Source organism: Thalia democratica, chromosome 5 (assembly GCF_965202585.1).
Source record: "Thalia democratica chromosome 5, ktThaDemo2.hap1.1, whole genome shotgun sequence".
Classification (NCBI taxonomy): domain Eukaryota; kingdom Metazoa; phylum Chordata; class Thaliacea; order Salpida; family Salpidae; genus Thalia; species Thalia democratica.
The window spans coordinates 35,786,628-35,803,779 of NC_139169.1; the positions used below are offsets into that span (position 1 = coordinate 35,786,628).

The window sequence follows — 17,152 nt, forward strand, 5'->3', positions numbered from 1 at the left end:
TGACAAAAAAAAAATATTGTCAACAAAGTTTTAGAACGAAAATAACAATGGTAATTCAATCAATCAAAAAAAATGGAATAACTTTTTATACTGATGCTAAGTAGGAAATTAACTGTAAAGTTTTAATTACACCTAAAGATTTCTTAATTAAAGTATCAAAACTTTCGTGTTACATCTTGTTTTTGAATGGTTATCAGAATAAACGCTCTTTCAATATCTGACCTACAATTACTAACCATCGGTACCTGTTGTAACTTTATAAATAATATCAAATACTTTTAGCTGTTTTTTACAACTTTGTCAAGTTTTTACTCGCTGTTTAAAACAAGGTCGATTTCGCATTTATCTGAAAATATTTGAAAATATATTTTGCATTATTGCTTGCTTGTCATTTTCCTCTATATGAAACATCTTTTTAGTCAACCTCTCATTTTCAAATTTCACTGTTTTTACATCCTCCTTGATTTTTTCTTTCTCTGTCCGCATATCATCAAATTTAGAATACAAAAAGTCAAGTGAATGCTCCAAAGAGTCAATCACTTTTTTTTGATCAGCTAATTTATCAGTAACTTCTTTCATTTGAGTACTAAACTTATCAGTTGACTCTTTATGCACTAAAGTCAAATTCTTTATCAATCTTTTCAACATAGCACTAGTAACTCTCTCACCCATATTCATTTAACAATTCTATTTTAGTTATATATAACACCTTATTCAAATAGAATTCTATTGTAATTCCCAAGTACTCGTAACTATTTACCTTTTTTATAAATGATTTATCGATCTTAATATCGAAAATGACGTTTTTCCAATAATATATTTAACTTGAATAAAATAACATGCATCTTTGTTTATCAGTATTTAGTTTAAGCCTATTATCCTTCATTCATTTTGATATATTACATAGTTCTGATTTAAGACATGTAATTAATAACTGCTTATGGTCTTTTAGTTTTAGCCTAGTTTACGAAAAAGCAGATTAGAGTAAAACAACCTTAATTTAATTGTTCAATGTTATGTAATTAAGTTAAATACTGGAAATAAAATGTACATATAAAACTTCAACTCTTTTTTTCAAAACTCAATTTCTAGCAAAGTACATTTTAATATCTAATAAAATAAAACGACAAATTATGACGGAATAATAGTTTATCTTAAAACTGATGCCTTTATACACTAAGTTTTTATCAGTTTAGTTAGCAAGTTGTCATGATACAATTTACTTGCTTTCTATTAAGAGTTTTAATATACTTATTTATTAAAGTCAAAATTTATGTTGTTTCTTTTTTAAGTTTTCCAATATTTAGATTATGACTATAATCAAAGTACTTTAGAAAGTCTTTTTATATTGTTCAGGTCTGAATAAAACTTACTTATTATTTTAGAGTTTTTATAAATATTCACTTTGTACTTTTTATTTAGATTCTTGAGATTTTATGTATGTTAGAAGTTTTTTGAAAAAGCAACATTCAACTTTGTCTAATTTATAAGTAAAAAGTGAGTGATTTAAAAAAGATTATTTACAACTATAATGTAAAAATTGTTTGTCCCTCAAGCCTTTTGGTTTTTTTATATGTTGTTCTTAAATTTGATCTACTAGTTTTACGACTGATGTTTATTCAAAACTAGTAAAAGTCCAAACAAAGCAATAATAAGTGATTATTTTTATAAGTCAAACATGTACTCTTTGTGAAACTGCTTTGCTAAAAAAGATGCTGATAAACTCTATAAGTCTTTTATGTTACTTTTTTCAAATTACCTTTATTAGAATTTTTTTTCACCTTTTAACTCTATGTCTACGATATTATAAAATATAAGCAAGAAACTTGTCTTTTTATTTTACTCATGACTACTTTTTGGAGCATGATCATAAGATCAATGCATGTTAGTTTTGTATTTCTAAAAAAACTTTCTATTGCAGAAAGTTTTTGTAGTTTTTGGTATGCTATTTGCAACATCAGAAGCATAAATTTAAATTACTCTTTTTTTTTGATTTTTACAAAAGTTTTTTAAATAAAACTATATTTTTTTATTCAATTGATAAAAAAAAATCATTAACACAGTAAATATTCAAAAAGTATTTTTGGTACCTATTTTTATAATGTTTCTACACAAATCACTCATTTTTTAAAAATTCGGAAGTTTACTGATTAAACTTATTTAGCATTTTATTTATTGTAAGAATACAGTTGCTAAAAACAAGTTTAAACATTGTGAATTCATTTTATGTCTTCACGTGGTCCACATTAATTTTGTGTCCATTTATCTTGGTACCATCACATTTCACCAGCTTTGAAACGCTTTCATCAAGGAGCTGACTCAGGAACACCAGCTAAATATCATTCAAAGCTCTGCTTGTTATCAACTGCTTCTAATAAAAACTATGTTTTACTGTAGGCTAAGGGCCGAACTAGATGATATTTAAGAAACATATTGAAGTCATACAAGTCTGTCAACAGCATAAGCAAGAACTTAATGAAATCTTTCAACTTTTGAGGATATAAAACTAGCACATCAAACCAAAGTTTTAACAGTTTAATTTATTTTCAGTACAACTACTATTTGCTAGTTTTTATTCGATTTCACGGTCATAGAAAAACTGTAAAAATCTAATAAATTTAACAAAAGACAGAGTATGAAAAACATTATTTAATAATTGTTTTCTACTACAGGGTTGCCACTCGGTCAGGAAATCAGGAAAAATTTGAAAAAATTACAAAAGTCAGGAAAAAATGGGGGGTTTTTAAAAAAAAGTCAGGAAATTTGATTAAAAAAAAGTCAGATTTTGTCAGTTTAAATTTACAAAATTTCTTGTTATCCAAAGCCTTCAAGTGATAAAATTTAATTGAAAGTCCTTTAAAGTCAGAAAAAAATTCCAAAATTTTCCTAGAAATTTACAAAAATGTTTAATTTTATTTCCAATGCCTTCAGCTGGTATAAATTAGTAAAATATCCTTTAATAAACAGAAAAATGTTCCTTATATGTCGTTTGTTTATCTAGATCAGGGTTTCCCAAAGTGGGCCAAGTGGCCCCCTAGGGGGCCATGACAGATACTCAGGGGGCCATGAGCAGCAAAAGGGGAAGAGGGGGGGCCGTGAGCAGTAAAGGAGCCACAGGGGGGCCATGAGGCCATAATTTGAAACTTACACTAGATATTCTTGAGTTGCAGATGAAGAGCAAAAAAAAAAAAAAAAAAGGTCTGATGTGTATTTTATAGTAGTTTAGAAACTTACACTAGGTATTCTTGAGTTTTAGATGAAGAGCAAAAAAAAAAAAAAAGGTCTTATTTGTATTTTATCGTAGTTCATGAGTGATCTATATGTAGAAGGGGGCCATTACTTTTTCAAACTCTTTAAAGGGGGCCATTAGCAAAAAAGTTTGGGAAACCCTGATCTAGATACATTTATGCTAGGATTTGCTAAAAAAATAATTCTTTTTTCAGACAAGCTGTGTTTATAAGGTAATAATACAAGTATTTTGCTGATAGGGCTGTTTATTACAAACATCAATCATACACAGATGGTTAAAGTGATGTACTGGAAGTTTGACGATAGAATTCAGCAAAAAACTATTGTTTATAACCTGTATTAAAGTTAGATTGGAAGCTTTATATAGTTTAAAGTGTTAGATTATGTATTTTAGAATAAATTTAATTTAAGAGCTTGATTTAGAAAAGTCAGGAAATTTTTAGTAAAAAGTCAGGAAAATTTTCTTAGCTTGATGAGTGGCAACCATGCTACTAACTATATTATTGGCTGATTTCTTTATCTAAAAAGTTTAAAAATCATCAGATAAATTAAATCTATTAGTACTTTTCTTTCTTTTTCTTTAAAACTTTTAACAAAATGTTCTGTTTAACAAAGCAGTATTTTTTTGTCTTTACAATTATAATCTAACTCAAAATGCAATTTTTAAAAATTATTAAGTTGTAAAACTAATTCAAATAAATCAAAATAGGACTCACAAGTATTTTGTGAATCCTATTTTGATAAAACCTTTCAATAACTAGCAATGAGCGGCAGTTAAAATTTATTCGACAAAGAAAGCTTTGTTTTTGTTTACCTAATTAATTTGACAAAAAAAAAATTATCAACAAAATTTGAGAACTTAAATAACAATGGTAATTCAATCAATAAAAAAAAATGGAATAACTTTTTATACTGATGCTAAGTAGGAAATCAACTACAAAGTTGTAATTATACCTAACGATTTTTTAATTAAAGTATCAAAGCTTTTGTACTACATCTTATTTTCAAATGGTTATCAGGATAAACGCTCGTTCAACATCTGACTTATAATTACTAACCATCGGTACCTGTTGTAACTTTATAAATAATATCAAATAATTTTAGCTGTTTTTTACAACTTTGTCAAGTTTTTACTCGCTGTTTAAAACAAGGTCGATTTCGCATTTATCTGAAAATGAGTAACTTTAACTTAAGGTATTATATTTCTTTTTACGAAAATTTTTAAAAAGTTTTATCTGTTTGTTTGACTGTATGTATATATATACTATTTTGTACAGAAAGTGAGGAACAAAACACAATTTAGGAAATTATATAATGTTATTATTTGTGATGGAAAAATAGCAAAACATTTACTTTTTGATTTAAGTTGCAGCAATCATAACTTTATATTATTTTCTTATTTACAATACTTGATAAATCTAATAAGTTCTAAAAGGTGTTATAAATGTGATGGAAAAGTTTTACAACAACGCTAGATACTTTTCTAAAGGGACCAACGCATGAGTCAGTAATTATCATAAGTAAGCAGAACTATGTTTTATTTATAAAGTGTCGAGATTATGATACTATCGAAACATTTATAATATTTGTGAGTTCTTAATAAATAATATACTATGTATTACGCATTTAATAAGTGTCTTTAGATATGACTCAGTACTAAAACCGATTTAATTCTAATGTTTTAAAGAAAACCAATGGTCCGTTTTTTACAAATGAAAGCTCATTTATTTTTCAAAATAGTTATACAAACTAACTAATCATTTTTTTTTACTTCAGAAAAAAACAATGTTTTGATCAACCCTAAAAAGTCTATATTTAGTATTTTTCTATCTCTCTATAGAGAGTTTGGGCTCAAATGATTTCATAGAGTTAGAGCTAGTGATCTACCGAATTCAGGATTCGGCCGAACCCGGTCTTTTCGGATTCGTCCGAATCCTATTTTCAAAATGACATTCGGTTCCATCCGAAATTTTTGGATTCAATAGACCACTTTAAAATTTGCGAACTTTACTCAATTGATTGTTAAATGTTAAACTAATTAATGATTTCATGCTTAATAAAGCCTTCTAAACTTTAAATTAGAGTTAAGTACACAGTCTAAAACAGTGCTTCTGAACCTTTTACAAGTGGCGGAACCCTTTTCTAAAGTTCAACTTTTCCGCGGAACCCCTAATTTTAATTTTACGTAAAATGTTTACTTTTTTAATGATATTTTTTAGATTTCGAAAGGCTTCGCGGAACCCTAGGGTTCCGCGGAACCCCATTTCAGAAGCACTGCACTAAGCAGATCAATGAATGCTATAATTATATATGTTTTCCATTTTATGTGTTCCATTTTTTTTTTGAAGTTTTATGATTTATGTTGTTTTTTCTTTCAATTTTATTTTTTAAATTTCGAAAGGCTTCGCGGAACCCCTGACAGGCATCGCGGAACCCTAGGGTTCCGCGGAACCCCATTTCAGAAGCACTGGTCTAAAAGCTATAATAAATTATTTTGTTATACTCTCAAATAAAATTAAGTACATATATAAGGCGTTTAATCTCAGCTTTTTGTATAACTTTTTATACGTGTTCATCATATGTTTAGTTTTTTATGTATGCTCGTGAACCTATTTCGGTTCAAATAAAACTTTGGCTTTTATCTTACGAGAATATAAAAAATAAATAAATTTGTAGGTAGTTTAACTTATTTCATTTTAGTTAGATTTTCCTCAGTTAAATCTTATCTGCATAGCTCAGGCCTTACCACGGTTTTTTTTCTTAAAATCTCTATTTAGTTTTTTTTTGAAAACTTATGACATGTATTTTATGGATAAATGTATAAAGTATTTAGTAGGGAGGTCTAGTGTACAAAGACCATGTAATTATTTAAATTATCTTTTGTTTGGTTAATATGGTTTTCGGTCTCCATTTAAATGTTATTGATCATTTGATTATGTCATAAATGACTTGTGACAATTATTTTTAGACTTTTTAATTTTACTTTTTTCCTAATATTAAAAAAAAAATTCATGTTATTGTGTCTTTTTTGGAGAGCCTGTTAGTTAAAATAATAAAAATCAGTTATAATAAGGTTGTTGTTTCTATTTGAGACTTTTCATATAAAGGTCCATTATTCATACATAGAATTTTTTTTTATGTAACATTAAAGCAGATGATTTCATACTTTTAGCTATATATTCTATATTAATATTTTTTTATATTTTTAATTGATAAATTTGATTTATTACATATATGTTATAACTTCAAACATATTAACTTTTCATTTCCGAAACAATGTTCTAAAGAAAATAAATATTTGATTCAAAAATCTGAATTAGTTTTCTATAAATTTTTGTTTGGTGTTCTGTTTTTGGAGTGAAAGATTGTTATGAAAACAAAATCTTAAAATAATTAATGTTATATCATTTTCTTAAGCAACAAGTGGGGACCTTTAAATGTTATTTGTCTTTAAATCATACATTTTTTAAACCATGCATTGGTTAAATGAGAATTTTGAGTGCAAACATCGTGTTTGGCATTGCCCGGAAATGTAGAGTGAGCACACTGGCCAAAGCATTTGTAATTACTTTCAGGATATGCTTAGTAATTGGAATATTACCTTGGATCATGCTCACGTTTTTTTTTTGAAACAATGCAAGAAACATTAAAAACCATAAACAAAACAAAAAGTCTCTTTCTTGTTCAAGATGTAAATACAAGGTGGAACTCAACATATCTTAGGCTAGAGAGACTGAAAAGGTAAAATCAGGTGTACGGTACTATGTGGCTAACTATAAAAACGATCAAGATTCGATTATTACAGCTAAAGAATGGCAACTGGTTAATCACATTACTCTACTGCTTGAACCTTTTTTGTAACAAAGGAGTATAGTAAAAACAATGCATTGCTCTCAAGCGTGATGTCGCAAGCAATATCACTGACGAGTTAGTTAACTTTTATGAAAATTAGGAAAAACTATCAAATTTTTGTAAGACTTTAGCCAAAAATATAGGTGAGGGTTGCGAAAGAAGGTTCTATACTAGGGGCGGGAAACGCTTTCAATTGGGCCGGATCCGGAAAATTTTTGTCTTCGGCAGGCCGGAGCATTTTGAATCAGTGATTTACCAGATCCAGTATCCGGATAACGCCTTTTAAAATCCGGATCCTAGTTTGCAAATACTATACGGATTTGATTGCATACTAATTTTAAATCGAGATTCGGTCGAAATCTAACTTGAATAGAAGTTTCGTAATTGGCCGGAATCTAATTTTATAGATATGGTTGATCACTACTTTTTTGAATCCTTTTAGTTCACAACAATTTCTCAAACGTGACATCTCAAGATGTAGATTGAGACGTGTCAGATGTTTATTTAATGTCTACAAATAGAATTGACATGGTAATTGACAAATATTGGTGTGTAAAATATCGATTTAAACAAACAATTTGCTTTGAGTAATTTGACATAAGTATATTCCTACTAAGTTAAAACAAAAAAATATTAAGACAAAATGGTTTTTTATCAGTAGACATTAATTTAAAATGCCATTGTTAAACATGTTTTTATCTAAAATCTTACAACTTTGTTTGATGAAAATATAATACAAAGATTTATAAAAACTTTTTAACATCGAACTTTGCGGGCCATACACTTCTATCGCGGGCTGGTCATTTTCATCTGCGGGCCAGCTTCCATTTTTATTTAAAAAAACGGTCGGGGCCGGTCACTTTAACTCCGTGGGCTGGATTCGGCCCGCTAGACGTACTTGCCTACCCCTATTCTATATCAATAACAACAACTTAAACATGAATGACAACAAATTACTACTAGTCAACAGCTGTTGATCCACGATATCGACTTTCCGCTTTCCCTTCTTACCTCAAAAATAATGTTAAAATGCAGCTAAAATTTAATGTTAAAAAGCATATTTGTTTCGAGGCTAATCAAGGTGGTGATTCTCCTATATTGCCACCAGAGAAACCAAACCCACAATCCTCTGTAAATTTTGATCCGACGAAGTTTTCAACTTACTTTTCTTTGTTTGAGATATAATCAAACACAGGAGGAAGAGCTACAAGATTCTATTGATGAAGAAATTGAAGCAGAAATAAAGGGCTTTTTTGTTACAGAGTATTTGAATGCAGAAACTGAAGTGGATAAAGTTACAAACTGGTAAAACTTGAACAAGACAAAGCACCCACATCTTGCCGGCTTTGCAAGGAAATATTTTGCTGCACTATCATCTTCTGTGTATTCTGAAAGATTATTTTCTGAAGATGGTAATTTGTACGAGGAAAAGCATAATTGATTGCTTCTAAATACCGGCAAAAACTTTATTTTTCCAAAACAAGAATAGTTTTTTGTATTATAAAAAAGACACCTTTTGCAATTGTAGTTCGTTTTATATTTTTAAACAGTTGCTAACGTTAATTTATGTTTCTTTTTTGTAATGGTAAAAGTGTAATCATAAGTGAAATTCGAAACTTTTTTATTAAAATTGTCACTAAAATATTTTCTTACTATAGTTGGTAGCACATTTTAATTTATTACGGCTCAATGTTATTTTCAATAGCACTTTTTTTTTTTTAATTATGAACACTTGCAAAAGTTTATGATCTAATTCGTTTATGGTCACACTAAAAACTAACTCTTAAGTTAAATGTAAAATGTTTTAACTTTGTTTGTGATTTGTTTACTTTTCTAAGCATTTATTAAAGTCGATGATTTATTTATTGGATAACAAAAATACAAGTTAAGTGTTAGTTTTACTAGTATGGATATCAAAATATTGAAACTAAGTTCTTATGTACGTAGCTTGATTTTTTTTTTCAGCAAGAAATTTGTTTTTTTTTTGCTTTTATAATAAACTGTTCTTAAACAAAAATTTATTTATTGACATGTTAAAAATATCGTTCAAATTTAATTTACTAAACAAGTAATAATATAATTAGTATATATTATTTATAAACTTGTATTGTATTTACATTACGATTCGAATCTTTCGGATTCCAATTACTAAAATATTCGGATTCTATTTAAAAATAAAATTCGGACTCGGCCGAATCCTAGTTTGAAAACCAACTCGGATTCGGTAGATCACTAGTTAAAACTGAAATATGTGGTTTTTTCTAAGAGTTAAAACTAAATAAATGTACAAAAGCTGTTTAAACACTTACCAAAGCGTTCCGTCATTAAAAAAACTGTTAATAATTTGTCCAAAGTATTAAAGAAACTAAATCGATTCATTTTACTTAAAACAAAATCATTAAAACTTACACTCTGTATTCTAACAAACCAAACAAGCATTTTATTGTCAGTGGTTTATTTTATAGTGTAGCGTTTTGATAAAAATTCAAAACATTTGGGTATTTTTAATCGTCTAATCTGAGAGGAGGGACTCCATCTTCATCAATTTCAGTTCCTAAACATTATAAGTACATTAAACTGAAAATTAATAAAAACTCTAGAAAAGTTATTAAGTAGCTAATGCAAACCGATCGTTCGTTTATTAGAACACCCTACTTTATTCATACTTTTAAAGCGTAACTTTATAAGAATAATTTCAATTTCTTTGATCAGTACATTATCTTAGAATTGATTCTATTTGAATAGGATTTATTTAAGCACTGGCTAGGTCTTTGACCGAAACTTAGTTTGTAAAATAAATTTTTGAAAGAGTAAATTCATCTTAGAATTAACTTAGACTTAAGTTATTAGTGACTATAAAAAACAAAAAAAAGTTTATTATAAAAAAAACAAAATAATTAATACTTAGCAATGTTTTTCAATCTAAAGTAGTTTTGTGTGCACAAAACCAGTCATTTATATAAAATTTATGAGGTATGACGTCCTACAAAACAAAATAACTAAAATGTTTCACCTAACACTTTTGACTATGAACATTTAGCTTTACTTCAGTATTCCTGCAAATGTTAACACAAACGAGCAACAACTAACCATGTTCTATGAAATGTGCTAATCTTGCATTTGCGGCTTCTACTTGGTCATAATCTACCCAAAGCATATTATTCCTTACTCTCTGACCATAAATTCTTCTACTTTCCTCCCTATTTATATCCATATTTGGACTTCTGTAAGTGTTACCTGGAAAAGTATGAAAATGGTGATTGTTGTAGTATACTGTATTTACATAACATACCTACTTATTTTTAAGATTAAATAAAGAATTAAAGCTTAAATTTTTGACTACTCAAAAATTTGTAAGACTATTAAAAGATTATTCCCTAACGAAATTATAATAAATAAAACTTTTAAATACATAAAACTAGATTAGTATTTATTTCTAAATATGAAAGTCATAAGTCAAAAAAGTAAACAGTTTAATTATAGTAAATTAATAAATTTTCAATGAATACTTGTAAGTTATTTAATCGATTTAAACCTTTATTATTATAAAATGTCCTTTTAGAAAATTGTCAGAATCTAAATGAAGACACTCATTTGAGTATATAACAGTATGAATTTAACAAAAAAAAGTTTTAATAAAATAAGTGGAAAACTGGTAACATGTGTGTTAATACAATAGTATACTAACAATGTTTATAGATTTAGTTAACCATGCTGAGTTTGTTACGCACTTCCATTAAAGCTAGTAATAAAATCATCGAAAACTCATGCTAAACTTATTTTAAATTAATCATAAAAAGAATAATTTCATCCTATTTGAAACTAATTTTAAAAAGCTTTTCTAGGCCTACAAAATTTTTAATTTATCTTAATCTAGTTAAAAACAAAACCATCAAACCGGTTCTTTCGTAGAAGTAGTCCAAAGCCCGGTTGTAGACCTGTCTTCCCAATCCCAGGCTTCGAACAATCCTCTTCAACCTGCTTACCTGGTCCTTCAGCGGTGTCAGTGGATCGAAGTTTCCCCATTGGTACAACTCATCCATGACCCTGGCCAGTTCCTGCGCGTTGATGTCCTGCGCGTAAGAGAGTCCTCTGACGCTGTTTCGTTGTGGGATGCGTATGAACTCCGCGTAAGCCGGTATCTGGTTATCTGTAGATGAGTTTTTATTGTTGTACATTTAACATTTAGTTTATAAAACTTTTAAAGTGCTTGTTCTACTAAAATTTTTCTTTTTGTATTTTAGAAGCTTAGTCTTTTTACAAGCCATAAGGCTTAATTTACATACTAATACTGTATTTAATATTAATTAACTCACTTAAATTTCTTAAACAAACGTTTTTTTTTTGTAGTGTTTTTGTACTTCTTATTTTTATTTACTTGAAAAATTGGTATGTAGTTTGGTGTTCTTTTATAAACATGATTTAAAACATACTATTTAAGTTTCTTGTAGATCTGCGTGGCCTGACGTTACCTTGTCTGTTCATTATGTAGTTTATTAACCTTCTTGAATTATGGTCAGAATGCTCAAGTCTTGTAGTTAGATGCTGTAAACTTAGTAAAACTTTTGCTCTGCTTCTTCTGTTATTGCTGCAGCTTGATTTTTATCAAGTAGAAAATTTTGTAAATTCAAAAATCTTTTTGATATTACGTCACAATAATTATTTTAAATTATAAATTGAATTCGATTTGAAAAAATTAACTAGCTTATTTTTCAAACTTATTATAAGTATTCTTATTGTAAGCTATAACACAAGGGTTCCCTTTTACAAGTCGGGAGCCGCATTAATTTAAATTTATTGTAGTAATAAAACAAAAATATTATTTTTAATCATAAACTTTATTTTTATCAGCAATAATAAAGTACTAGTAGTTACTAACTATCAAAATCATATGTTTATTGTAAGTTTTTACTACTGTTTTTGTCGTTTTCAAACTAGTATATTTTTAGCTGACAAGTAGATTGCGATCCAAATTAGGCCCGCGGACCGGAGTTTTCCGCTTCCTGATGTTACGATTTAAGGTGTTTAAGTTAAATCCTAGAGATACTGCTGTTTGTAAGTATGTTTTTTGTTTTCCTTATTTTTAAACGTCTTTGCTACTTACTTTACCTTATAATATTGCTATTAAATAACTATAAATCTATAGTTTAATATTTGATATGCTTCACAAACTATTTTAAGAAAACTTTAAACAAACATAGAATTTTGATAATACGCTTATTTTCTGAATTTAAGTATGTCTTACTTTTTTTTCGTCTCTGTTTTTAACTGAAGCTCTTGCGTAGTTAAATCGTGGAATATTTGTATAAGTAATTTTGATTTGTATTTTTAGTCTAAATGTTATATACTTTCAATATCTATTTTAGAGTTTATGTTTTTATGAGCTAAAATATTTCCGAATCGATCAATCTTTTAAGTTAAAAAATAATATATCTGTTCCCATTTGTATTTATTGTTTCCTTTAGATTTATCATTGTGTATTTGAAGCTTTACATTTTTGCCATGCCAGACCTAATAAACAAACTAATATAAGTTATGGTGTGCTGTTTCTGTACTTCATTTCATTTCAAATTTTATGTTGATAGTTTATTGCGTTTTAGTCTATAAACTTATAGTACCAGAGCTGATATGAATTTTGATAACATTGGCATGGAACCTACTGACATTTTTATAAAAATAAACTTAACTTTTATATCCAAGATAGTTAAAAATGTACCGTGAAGTCAGAATGAATTATATCATTAATTAATTTTATAAATACTTCAAAAATTTTAAAACAAAACTTCTTTTATAAACTAGAACATAGTAAATAAATAGTAACACACCAATAGTTATTTCAAAATATAACCTATTCTTTATCTAAGTCTATTTGTTAAATAAATAGAAATACACATTAATTTAAAACAGTAAAGAGTATTTAGAAAATATTTTACTCGATGTGATAATAAAGACTATTTAAATGCACAAAAACAGTTTATTTTTTTCAACATTTATCTAAAAGTTATTTGTTCAATGATAAAAGAATAATACGTAAAATACTTTGAAATTAATATAAACGAATACCCATTCATGTTTGTATACAAAATGAAATACTTCTAACAATGCTTTACATAAGAACAAATGCTTCTTGTTTACACAAGTGTATAATCTGTTTATTACACTGTTTATTTTATTTTGACTGTTGTGCTTGTATAATTGCACAAGTAAAAAAGGTAAACTTCTCAAAATACCTAAATCTGTATGTTATAATAATCATAGGGTATGCAAATTTCAATTGCACTGTTCCTTATTTTCTATAAATCAGTTAACTGTAACATATTTGTTTTAATTATTGGGTGTGATAAACAGTTAATAAGTTCATGACCTTTATTCCGGTTACTATAGTTTGAAATAATTTTAAATTGATACAGTTAAAATAATTTTTTTATATGTTGCTTTTGTTTAACTAGTTTAAGATTTTTTTTTTAGTTTTTAACCAAATGAAAATTGTATTTTGAACACAACATTTTTCGGATAAAAAGTGCGTATCATACCGGCAGTTCATACCTAGCAAGTGCGTACCTAGTTGGTAGGTTACTGTATTTGTTATAGTATGATTTTTAACTTTTTAATATTCTATGATATAATAAAAGTTACGGTCTTTTTTACAATAAGTGTTTTGTAAGTGTGTTAAATTAACAAAAAAAAGTCTTCTTAAAGATTAGTTTAATTTTTTTATAGGTTAAAGTTGGTTAAACACGAACTTATGCATCATTATAACTCTTCTTAACATAAATAAGTTAAAAACTATTAAAATTGACTGAAATTAAATTACGCTTTATTAAATATCATAAGCAATTTTAACCAACATTTTTTAATATATCAACTTAGAATAAAAGTCAACAAATTAAAAATCTTTTAATGAAGGAACTAAACTTTTAATTTTCAACTTTAATTTTTTCTTTTGACTTTTGAAGCGCAAACAAAAATAATGAGAGATTTTGAAACATTTGAGCACACGAATAAATTTACTTGTTTGTATCATTAGTATAATTTTTTTAATCAAACTAATTTACTAATTACAACTTACCTCTCAGCTGTTTCTTTTTCAAATTCACCGTCAAATCATCATAAAAGACATAAATTTCAAAGCAACATCTTGAACCTTATTCAATATGTTGAACTCGATTTCAATTTCTTTTCCAACCTACAGTTGGTTTGTAATTTTGTTAAAGTTTTTAAAATATTTAAAACCAAAATAGTACATTTATCATGCAAAAATTGTTTAAAGTAAGTTTTTTTTTAATTTCTAAAGACAACTAAAACATACTGTTGTTTTTGCTATTAAATTAGTAAAAATAAAAGTTTTAATAAGTGTTCAATCATCTGAAATAAACTAAGTTAATGTTTTGCCTCAAAGCAGTTGTACTTTAGTTAATGCAAAACGAACACTAACAATTGAACTAACACCTTTTTCATAAGAAGTTGGTAGCAGCTTTTCATATATTACTTAATTATTCTAAAAAAACTTACTATGTTTATGACGAATAATTGACATTTCTACAAAACACCAATGTAAAGTTTGCAGATTCATATAATTACTTAAGTCTTAGTCTTAAATATTAACAACTATTAAAATTTTAACACTATAAAAGTACAAATTCTACATAAATGACTTTAAAAACAAAAGTAAATGCAATTGTCAAATTCATCAAAACAAATACACAGTTTACAATCCGTATGTGTCATAAGCATTATCCGAACACTGCTGGCTCTTCTGAGCGTAATCGCTCTTCCCTTTCTGCTGCCTGTGACTCGCAAACACGGACCTCTTCGTAGGTACCGGCTTGGAGAAAGTGGATTTACCGTCATTAGCAGCAGCAGGGGCGTCGCAGTAGTTGGTCGGCATCTCAAGCGCGCTCGCTTCATCCTGATAGTAGTAATCGTCCTGGTACCCCGCAGGCATCTTCGTATCGTTGCTGATCCTGTACAAGCAGGCGGCCGCGTACGTGGCCACCGCCTCGTTTTCGCTGTCGACCAAGTTGATCAAAAGGTCTGCCACTTGCTCGCCCTCGATCAGCACCGCCTTGCCCTCGTCCTGAGCCAGCTCGCACAGCACTCCGGCCGCCGCTCGCTGCACCTTCTCGTTGGCGGACGTGAGCAGCTCGGCGAAGAAGGGGATCGCGTTGAGGCTCGTCATGACGTTCCTCGATTCCGCGTCCCTGGCCATGATGTGGAGCACTCCAGCGGTTCCCTCGATCATTTCTTCATGGTGAACGTCTTCCTGCTGGTCAGCCACCTGCAAGTGGTCGTAGTAGGAGTTGGTAAGAATTTCGACGAGCTGCGGAACGGCGCCGTGATCTCTCAGCGATGGTAAATTCTCTTCACTGAACGACAAGTTCTTCATCAGCCCGACTACCGCCTTCAACAAGTGGAAGTTTGCCTTGGGGTCGAGCAGTCTCACGAGCATGGGCAGCCCGAAGCTTGCCACCAAGTCCTGCCTGGCCTCTTCGGCACCTTCATGCCTCGAAGTGAGGTGCTTGAGCGCGCTCACCGCCGGCTCGGTGATGTCCTCGTGGTTCTCGCCGGCCTGCATCAGCGTCTGCACCAGCGCGTTCACCCCGTTCAACCGACACACCGTTGATTTGTTGCGCTCGTTGTTGCACGTCATGTTGCTCAGGATGCCCGCCGAGCACGTGACTTGCTCGGTCACGTTCGAGGACAGCAGCTTGACTAAAATGCCTATGAGGTCTTCCACGTTTTCCTGCTGCGTCGCCGCGTCCGACAAGTTCCTCAGGATCCACAGGCAGTTGAGGGTGAGCCGTTCCGAGGGGCCGCCCAAGTGAGGACCGAGTGCCTGCATTCCTCCACAATCAACGATAACCGTCTTGCAGCTTGCGCAAACCGACAGAACTTTCAAGAGCCTGCTGCAAGTCCACAATAACTTCTCGTAAGTATGGGTCTGCATGATGCGAACTAAATGCCGAGGCCCGTGGCTAGCCAGGATGATCAGCTTGCACTGCTGGTCGCCATAAGCCATTATGTGCAGGCAGTCGGCGTCGATAGCCAAAAACTTGGGCTTGTCCCTCTGCAGCAAGCCTACCATCTTCTGTACGCCGCCGGCCATCCTCACCGCTTCCTTCACTCCCCTCTGGTACAGGAGCAGGTTGTGGAGGGTGGTCAGCGCGTAGTTCACCACCGACTCACCGGGCGAATCCAGCATCTGCACGAGGACCGGAACCCCGTTCGACTTGAATATCGAAATCAATCCATCCTTGCTGCTGGACAAGGTGTCTAGGGTGCCCGTCACTGACCTCCGCACGCCCTCACTGTCAGTGCTGGCCAGCTTTTCAACCAACGCGCTCACCAGACCCGGATCCTTCAACAGGGCGTGCCTGGACGCCTGGTTCTTGCTCAGCATCTGCACCATCTCAACCGCCTTCTCCGCGTCCGCCTCGTTGCTGCCCAGCAGTATCCCGGTCAGCTCCGGCACGACGGAGGCGGCGGACAAGGCGTCGCTCTGAAAGTTGACGAGTTGGACCAGTGCGTCCTTGAGCAACACGCAGGGCTGGGTGAGCTTTTGGACGTTGGTGGGTCGGTCGTCGAAGTGGGTGGTGGGACCGTGGTACTCGGTTTCCATGGTTTCGGGGAACATGGCCTGCCTCAATCGCTCGCTCCTCGTGCTTTCGAGGCGCCGTTTCAGAGCGCCCACTTCTTTTTCGGTGTAACTTTTATCTAACATTTTTATCTACGTCTGTAAGGATACTAATTCAACTAAAGTTATAATGATAAATTTAGTACTTTTAAAATTCTATAGTGACATGTTTTCAAGCAATTTATTATAAAAGAAAAAATGTATCAAAACAATTTTAAATTTCAAAAATTGTGGTATAGATATACTTTTTGCTTTTTTTTGTTTAACTTTAATTTCAACCAAAGTTTAAATACATCATCTAATATTCTTAAAGTATCTTTTTGTTTTTCAAAGTATTTTGAGGCTAAGTTGCAAAAAAAAATAATGCTGCAGTAAGTATATGCTTAATGAAGCTTTTTTTAAATAAGGCATCATTTA

General features: G+C 30.8%; 1 pseudogene; it reads right to left on the reverse strand.

Moving 5' to 3' along the window:
• Positions 1–14,809: 14,809 nt before the first annotated feature.
• On the reverse strand, positions 14,810–16,822 carry LOC145836460 (catenin beta-1 pseudogene; annotated as a pseudogene).
• Positions 16,823–17,152: the final 330 nt, after the last annotated feature.